Raw genomic sequence first — 7,990 nt, forward strand, 5'->3', positions numbered from 1 at the left:
ATGCATTAACATCTTCCTTAGCTGTCATGATGTAATTTAACCCATATGTTCCTAGGTGGAAAGGAATTTGTGGCAAAGAATGTTTCTTGTTGAGTGAGAGTGCTCCATCTCCCTTTGTGTAAATTTGATAAGCTATTTATTGAAGCACCACTCTATTTTTCACAAATGTGGATAGTAGGTGGGGAGGTTTAGTTTCTTAAAAGGATCTGATATAAGTGCTATTATGGTCACCAGGGCACTACCTTATTGGCCCTTTCTAACATACATGTAGTAGATTCATTAAATAAAGATTCATTCAAGGGAAGCATAGATTCTTGGAAAATTTTTGCATACACTAGTATATAGTTCTCCTCCTAGAGGGTTTTGTAGTATATGTGGATCAATTCCTTACGAATTTTCCATCTCCAATTCATGGCTAGGAATTCCATCTTACAACAAATTATGTATAGGAGATAAGAGACTAGAAAAATTGAGGTTGTTGGCCTTCCTTGAGATTTCGAGCTTGTTTAATATTATCCCCCAGAGAGCTTGATAAGATGTCTTCCTATATGAATATCCTTCCCTTAACCACTACAATGTAATTAGAAAAACTCAACCTCCAAGGAAGGTATCAACATTGGACCAACAATACATCCAACACAACGTGGAAACCACTAACTAAAATTGGGTCTTAAAATATGCACATGATGTTATTTTTTTCTTATGTTATAAAAGTCCATATATTGGTACACCATGTCTTAGTTAGTTCTTTATGAAAAATATTGAATTTTGTTATCCAATATTCATCAAAGAAAACTTCTTCCTTGTGGAACCTGTAGTACATTTTAATATCATAGGCATTGAATGAAGCAATCTGATTCCCATGATTATCTCTGATCATGGATTCTTTTGGGTCTGCATCTTTCACTATGAATTTTATAGCTTCAACACATGGGAACACATACAGATTGACAACCACCTTTGGCAACTAGGATCACTTAGTATGCTTCAAAAACCTATGAATGTAGGTTATTTGTAGGAGGATTCTCACTCTAAAACAACCTATATATATTTGACCATGTGTACATAGTGAATTTATCAATGAAATATGGAGTTTCCTAAAACTCAAGACCACAAGAATTATCAGGTTATTCTTCATATGATGCCTTAGCCACTAGGGATTTGTAAGCTCGTTTCTTGGACATGTACATGGTTCCCCTGCAAACCCTATAAAGGAAACAAACACTCATTATATAGATTAGCTTCAATCATTCCCAATTTTTTGTCTCATCCAAACATGAAATATCAACCAAAGTTACCTTGTTATGAGTTGTAAATACTTCCTAGAGGAGCATAAGATATTTGTTTATTTCTTTTTTTTATTATTACAGAGGAATCGGCAACTGGACCAGCCTCGCAACTCGTGTCACACAGGGTCGATTATGACCGCTGCCACTATAACCCCTGGGAAACTGCGCCCACCGCTCTCCATAGATTTCGGGCTAGTCCAGGGGATTTGAACTCGTGACCTTCAGTACAAAGCCCGCCTTTCTAATGAACTTCACTGCATTGTGATTACCAACTCGCCTACACCATGGGACTAAGATATCTGTTTATTTCAAGGGCCAAGTTATTCATGATTTTATTAGTCCAAGGATTAATTCTTTTGTCATTTCCTAGCTACCAAAAAATGTCAAAACTAATAAGAAAAACGGAGGACACAAAAATCTCCTCGATTTATGATACTCTGTGTTGAATTTGGATGGAATCCAAGTAGCAAGAATGACTTGAGATATATTTTGAGTGAAGTACATCCTTCCACCATTCCTCTTTAGGGGATTAAATTCTCCATACCAATTTCTCCCCCATTTCTTTATTCATAAGCAACAAATCTCTTATACTGAAGCTCCCATGAAAACTTTATGTGAGCGAACTATGGCCCATTCAGGTAAATGAAATTTCTTTGTGTTGGAATTGCCCCCTTCCTGAAGGAATTTACAAATTTATTTTGACATGCTTGATATAACAATTTGAGAAGAAATAAACACATAAAATTGTTAGAGAACAACCCTTATCATGACCAACCTTCCTAGAAAATTACCGAGCACCCCAATTGGAAAAATTTTCTTTGACCTTATTAAGAATCCCCAACTAGCCCTGGGAGTAGTGTTTTTTAAGGAAAATATGAATGCCAAGATACTTAAATTCCTTTGAAGAATCCACCAAGTGAAATCTTAGGATCATCATAATTTGATTTTACTTCCTTAAACTAATATTCCAAGAATATATCTGAGATTTCCTAGAGTTAATTTGGCCCCTAGATGCCTCTATGAAAAGATTAAGAACATATTTAAATATCATAGTCATAATTGATGAAGCAACCCCAAAAAGAAGATTATTGTCCACAAATTGTGAGTGGTTAATATTCTTAATACCTCTTAAAAAATGAATTCCAGGAAGACTATCAATCCACCTTTCAAAATCAAGGCACTTGTTGAGAGAGTTAGCCATAATGATGTATAAGAAGGTGGAGAGAGGATAACCTTGGACCAGACCTTTTGAAGCTTTAAGAAATCTTGAAGATTTCTCATTTACCAGGGGTGAAATCCATGGCCCTCTAATGCAAAGAGATACCCATTGTATAAATTTACTATCAAATCCCAGCTTGGCCATTACCTTGAAAATGAATCCATGTTTGACTTGATTAAAATAATTTTCCATGTCCAATTTTATTACCTTCCTTTGTCACTCCTTTCATTACTTGAATTAATTTCTTCTTGTACGATGATAAAGCTATCAAAGATTTGTTTCTAATGAACAAAACCTCCTTGATTTTCAGAGATAATTTTTTAAATAAGAAGCTTTAATCTAGATGCTAAAATCTTGAATATGACCTTATAAGACACATTACAAAGCTAAATGAGCTTGAATCATGCAAAGGAGGGATTTATGTCCTTTGGGACAAGGGATAAGAAGGATGAATTAATTCCATCCCTAATGCAGTTATGTTTAAATGAGTAATCCATCCTACAACGAAAATCAAACTTGATGACCTCCCAATACTATCGATAAAGATGGGTTGAGAATCCATCTAGATATGCGGCTTTATCTGAGCTAAATGAAAAGGCAATAGATTGAATTTATTCTTCTATGATTTCTTTCAAAAACAAAGATTATGCTCCTAAGATATTAATTCTAAAATGTGTTCCAACATGTACCTTTTTCATCCTCATTAGTAGAGCCCACATCATTATATAAATTCTTGTAATGTTGAATTGCCTCAACCTGGATTTGCTTAAAATCCTCAATTTTATTCCATTGTACATGTAAATCACACCCCTTTTGAGCATAATCATTAAGTTTCATTTTATGGAAATTGACTCTTGTAATATGAATAACAATGGTCAATTAGAAATTGATGTCATTTAAAATTGGGATATTGATACAATTAATTTATTTTTCATAGATTTGTATTATATATTCTTGTCTTGTTAATGCATCTCAACAAACACTAGAAAATTCTCTTAAATCAGTATTGAACCAAATACTAAAAAAACCAATATTTATTAAAAATTCCATTTTTTTAATGTCAAGAAAGGTCATACCATCAATAAGTATCAATAGAGATAATATAGAGATAATATGTTGAATAATGAATTACTTATAATGTTTATGTTATATATATATAGAGAGAAAAAGTAACACATGAAAAAACTTTATTTGAAGTTTATAAATACCAAAAATTTTATTCATCATTGTAAATGCTCATTTTTTATTCACTATAAAATATATTGTTTACCTATTTTATATATATATATATATATATATATATATATATATATAAAATATTTGATACAAAGTAAGTAATCCTTATTTATCTTCCATAAATGAATTTTGTGTATTTCATTGGTATCTTAGTTCATGTCTAAGTTATGCTTAATCTTGATTTTTGGCCAGTTTTTTAATACCAAGTTTGATTCAACATTTGAAAAATCTTCATTTTGTTTTCAAATTTCTATAATTGAACACAAATCAAACATTTGGCCATTATAAGTTCAGAAATTTATTTTAAATAAATGTTTTCTTTGCTGCCAAGAAAATTGGAGAAATATCAAGGGAAACTAAACATTCCTTTGGAGAAAAATACTATTCTACTCCAATTTTGGAAGAAGACTATAAAAAAACACAAAAGGGATCTGTTGAAAATAAATTCAATTTTGGATGAAAATAAGAAAACCAACTTTTAGAAAACTAACACTCCAATTAGAAATACATAAAACATTGGGACAATAGGATAGTTATTAACATAAGCAAATGACTTGATAGTAACAACTAGGTTTATGATTCATATTTTCATTATCAAAATAGTATCATTAAGGAAAATAGTTTTTAAAATATGAAGGTGTTATCATTTAAGGTCGAAGGTCCAGCGTGTTTGAAGTAGTCAACACCATTTGATATATGAAACATGCTAGGATATCACCACATGATTGACACATTTCCATCATAATACAAGTATCAAGCATTACAGGAAAGTTATCATAATCTGTTATTTAACACTGATGGTCCAATATGTGAACTAGTCAACACCATTTGATATATGAAGCATGCTAGGATATCACTATATGATCAATTTATTGCCATAATAATACAAGTATCGAGGATTAGAGGAAAGTTATTATGACTTGTCATAAGGAAGTTATGGTTACAATGATGAAAAAGAAAGATTGCATTAACTACTAATTTTGTATCATAAATTTTTTTGTGAAATAAATAATAAACAAAATTATAGCAGTGAAAGGTTAATAAAACACTAATAAATTTGACATTAATTCCTTTAACTAAATTTATAAATTCCAAAACTATAACTTTTCCAACCCCCCACACACATATAAATATATATAAATAAATTAAATAAATATCCAAACTAAACAAATTGTCAAAAATTATTAAAAAAATAAATCAATATTAAAAAAATTTATATCAATTAAAAATTAATAAAATACTAATAAATTTGAAATTAATTTAATTATACTTATAAATTTTAATAGTATAACTCTTCCCATCATTTTTATAAAAGGCATTAATTTAATTAAGCTTATAAATTCTAATATTATAACTCTTCCACATTTTTATAAAAGGGAAAAGATAAGATATTAATTTGATAAGATATTTATAGATTATGTGAATATCCTAACTTAAAAATTTATCAAAAATGATTAAAAATCACCTAATATGAATCACAAATTTAAAAAGGAAGTGTGAGGAAATAAAGCGAAGGAAAGTGATAAATCATAATAATATCTATAACATCAAATGATTAAAGATATCATGATATTATATATTAATTATATGGTTATACAAGTGAAGTATATTTTTATAAAAGTATTATAACTCTTCCACATTTTTAAATCATAATAATATCTATAACATCAAATGATTAAAGATATCATGATATTATATATTATTTATATGGTTATACAAGTGAAGTATATTTTTATAAAAATATTATAACTCTTCCACATTTTTATTATAACTCTTCCACATTTTTATAAAAGGGAAAAGATAAGATATTAATTTGATAAGATATTTATAAATTATGTGAATATCCTAATTTCAAAATTTATCAAAAATTATTAAAAATCACATAATATGAAGCACAAATTTAAAAAGGAAGTGTGAGGGAATAAAGCGAAGGAAAGTGATGAATCATAATAATATATATAACATCAAATGATTATAGATATCATGATATTATATATTAATTATATGACTATACAAGTGAAGTATATTTTTATAAATTTGATTTTATAAAAAGGAAAGAATAAAATAAAAAAGATATCTTTTAAGTTATTTAGGATAATTATATAAAATATTGTAGTAAAGTAAAAGATGATTATTGAATATTTTTTTTATAATTCATAAAAGTTATTCCTAACTTTTTAAAGTAAAAGATATTTAAAAAAAATGAAAAAGTGATTGTTAATAGGAAAGCATACACATCCAGGATTAAAGTGTAAATTAATAGAAAGAAGGAAGAACTTTTTATAAAGTATTTTTACCATTATTAATATTCAAAGAGAGGAAAGTTAACATTGTTATTGATGTGAACTTTCAGAGAGATATTTTTAAAAAATGAAAAAGTGATTGTTAATGTAAAAACCATACACATCAAGGATTAAATTCTAAATTAATAGAAAGGAGGAGGAACTTTTTATAAAGGTATTTTTATCATTATTAATATTCAAAGAGAGGAAAGTTAACATTGTTATTGATGTTAATTATATAGGAATTTACATTATTATTAATTAGGTAAATTAATTATTAATTTTTAAAATTATGTATTACAAAAAATAAAAATAAAAAATTAACAATATGAAATTAAGGATTTATAATAATAATTGATTGTTGTAAATTTATATCTAAATTTAATGTTTGGTTTATGTTTGAGAAATATGTTGAAGGAGTGGTAGGTGGATGATGTATCTTCAAGGAAAATATAATTATCTTATTCGTAGTCTTGGAAAGGAATCCAATAAATAGGCAAAATGCTAAGCCCTTCTCAAAGGGGTTCTCTAGGAAATCTCACTACATATTCAAAAGGTTATAATAGTTGGGGATTCTAAGGGTATAATCCGACACATCCATTCTAACTCGTCTTCTTCTGATTTAAAACTCAACATTCTTCTCATTTGAATTAGAGTGCATCTAAATTATATAGTTGAGATTAAAATGTGGCATGTTCTTAGAGAAAATAACTCTAAAGTGGATCTATTTGCAAACAAAGTGGAAATGTATGAGGCTGGCACCCTCTCTCTTAATGATAGGGTGACTCATCATTTAATTCCTTGATAATGACAAGTGGAAATGAAAGATTGTGGTGGCCAAGGGAACATTGGTTAAATGTATGTGCTCAAACATGATTTTCATGCCAAGGCATGCATGCTTCAATCTACAACATGAGGTCAACATGCATCACTTAGTAATGGAAATTAGGGCAAGATACAATCTTATGTGGAGTTAGTTAGGGAAAGATACAATTGAAACACTGCTACAGGTTAGACTAAACCCCTTCCCCAGTCGAGTTGGTAGTAAAATCGAGTTACCAAACATGCAACTTCTAATTTCTCCATGGATGGAAAATGATTGCCTAAACCTAGGAATTTGTTTTTATAACTAGAGAATGGTCTTGTTCTTGCATACTAGATTGTGTTCAAGTATTTTCATGGTGGTTTGACTATAGAAATATGGCACTCTAGATCTCTCCATTCAACATGGATAGTGAAATTTGATTGGGAGGGAGGTACTAGCATTTGTAACTAAGGAGAATGTGTGGTAAGAAATTATTTAACTTATGTAGGGAAGGGGCCTTTTTTTCATTGTTTTCTCTATTTTCTTGTATTAGTGTTATCACTCTTGAAACCCTTCTTCCAACAGGGGTAGAATTCATGGCCTCTCGAGAAGCAATGTTTTAGGTCACATATGGTATTTTTAGTTTTGGATAAAGGAAATTGATAGGGATGAATATGATTTTTCCAAAATCTTTAGGGATAGTGAATCAAGGGATAGTCGTACCTCTTCCTAGGGTTGGACTTTGGCCTCACTACTCTTTATTGGAGCTTTGTATTTGTATTTTTTGTTTCATTTGAGGCACCTTTCTAGGTGTACCCCTTTGTCAAGGGTTCAAGGAAGAGAAATTCTAGTACCAGTATGATCTGAAAAAATTCTTCCATTCTCCTCAAACAAGAAATTAAGGATATCCAAAATTTCATGCTACAATTGTAACTCAAATGCAACTAATTGATATTTATAATAACCTCCATTATGTATATCTTAATTGAATAGAATTTGTAGCTCCAGAGGGGATAATATGAGATAAGCAATCTCTCATCTCAAATTGAAGAACTGTCACATTATATTATTATGGGTTCCCAATCTCATCTCGGTATTTGATTCTCTTAATGCTTATTATATTTTCATTCCAAATATAAATGAATCAAATCCTAATATG

This window comes from Pinus tabuliformis, chromosome Q (genome assembly GCF_031772625.1).
Source record: "Pinus tabuliformis cultivar Carrire ecotype Pingquan chromosome Q, CPIR1, whole genome shotgun sequence".
Taxonomy (NCBI): domain Eukaryota; kingdom Viridiplantae; phylum Streptophyta; class Pinopsida; order Pinales; family Pinaceae; genus Pinus; species Pinus tabuliformis.